Genomic DNA, 2,107 nt, shown 5'->3' on the forward strand with positions numbered 1-2,107 from the left:
CCTTTCAGAAACTTTCCTTCCTGGACTAGCAAATAAAGGGAAGAACATGTTTCTTAGATGTACCAGAGTGTTAAGAAGCTTGCAGACCTCTTCCCCTTCTTAAACTAGCAGGATAGAATATCCCTGTGTCAAATAGGGGGTCAGAGATACAGAACCAGTAGGAGATACATATTAAGATATTTATTGCAAAAAATTATCTTACACACTTGTGAGAGCTGGAAAGGCAAGTCTGAAATCATGCTTGGCACACTCAGATAGGGCCAGCTGGAAGTCTCAGCATGAGATGAAGCAGCTATGAGTGGTATTTCTTTTTTCAGTTAGCCTCAGTTCTGTTCTTAGGGTTTTCCAACTGATTGAATCAGGTCTATCCAGATGATCTAAAACAATCTCCCTTACATAAAACCAATTGATTATGGACTCTAATTGCATCTACAAAATACTTTTCACAGCTACATCTAGATTAGTGTTTTGTTGAATAACTGGAGACTATAGCCTACCTAATTTGACAACTAATGCTGACCCTTACAATTCCTAAGTTGAATCTTGGCAACAAGTATTGTTATCCCGTATTTCCTTATGTGGAGATTTTCATTGTCAACATTAGCTGAAAGGGTTTTCATTGAGGAAGATTGAGAGTGTGCCTGTTTTCATGCTATACCTTGCCTGTTTGATGTAGGGGATCATCTGTACTTTGTAAGAACCAAATCAGAGCACACAATTTCATTTTAAAGTAAAGGAGAGGACCTGGGCCAGATAGGAAGCCCACAAAGTTTATGTAACAGGTTCTGAGTCATTTCTCAGCTAGAAGAACCAAATAATTTCATGGTACTGGTTTATAGAGCTTGCTTGCTACAATTTAGTGTGTGAAAAAAATGGCCTGTTATAGAAATTCATTAGAGTTATTTAAGCTTATAAAGTGGTTGCTTCAAGGTTTCTAAGTTTTGCTTCACCATTGTTCTCAGCATAAAGGGAGCCAAGGACGTACATGAAAAATGCCTGGCTTTCTGCATTACAGGTTTTATGTTGTGTGACTTAGTCAAGTAATGATATTCTATTAACTTCTAAAGATTTCTTAGCACTAATTTCTTTGTAAATTAAGTAATAATCATTTACATTGAAAGTGACTTCTGTTCTTTGCCTACCTAGCTGTTAAAAATGTGGCACTAGAATATACCAGTGCCAAGGTGTTCAATTTACACCATGCTAGTGAAGCTTGGAGGTCTCATTAAAAAGTTGATGTTCTCAATGCCTCCAGCCATAGTTCTTAGAATAAGGAAGTGATTCCTGGGCTATGTGCTGTTAAAGATATTATCACTATGTTCCTTGTTAACATTAATGTCTAAATATTTTGTCTGCAGAAAGTTGATGATCAGAGGAAAGGGTGATAGAAAATTTGAAAATATTTTTAGAATCCACTCATGTTTCTCTGTATCCACAATCATCAGCCTTTTTCAAGTTTATAGTTTTCTCCCTGCTGAACTACTGCTTGCTAACTCTTCTTCTGGCATCCACTAAAATGTAAATATGATCATGCCAGTACTTCCCCTAAAGCCCTGCAATATCTTTTAAGGCTCATTAACAGACATTTTAAGGAATTGTATGACTTGGTTTCCTTCTCTCTCCATAGCTTTACCTGGACAATTACCATCTATGCTCTAGCTAAACTGACCTCCTTAAGTACTACACTTCCTTTATAGTAGAGGTTAACATGCAATATGATAAAAATACCTTAAAGACAACCATCTGAAACTACAAATAAGTTTCATAATTATGTCATATTCTTATGTAACCTATTGAGTAAGGGGCAAATATTAATCATGCCCTTCAGTTTATGACATACTGCATCTTTTTAAAATGTTTTATTTACTTTTTAACTGCAGTTGTCATTCAACATTATATTAGTTTCAGGTATACAGTATAGTTATTAGACATTTATATAACTTATGAAGTAATCCCCTTGATAAACCTAATGCACATTTGACACCATACATAGTTATTACAATATTATTGACAATATTCCCTATGCTGTACTTTACATTCCCATCACTGTTTTATAACTGATAATGTGTACTTCATAATCCCTTCATCTTTTTGACCCAGCCCCCTT

The sequence above is a fragment of the Hipposideros armiger genome, unplaced genomic scaffold (genome assembly GCF_001890085.2).
Source record: "Hipposideros armiger isolate ML-2016 unplaced genomic scaffold, ASM189008v1 scaffold_769, whole genome shotgun sequence".
NCBI lineage: Eukaryota > Metazoa > Chordata > Mammalia > Chiroptera > Hipposideridae > Hipposideros > Hipposideros armiger.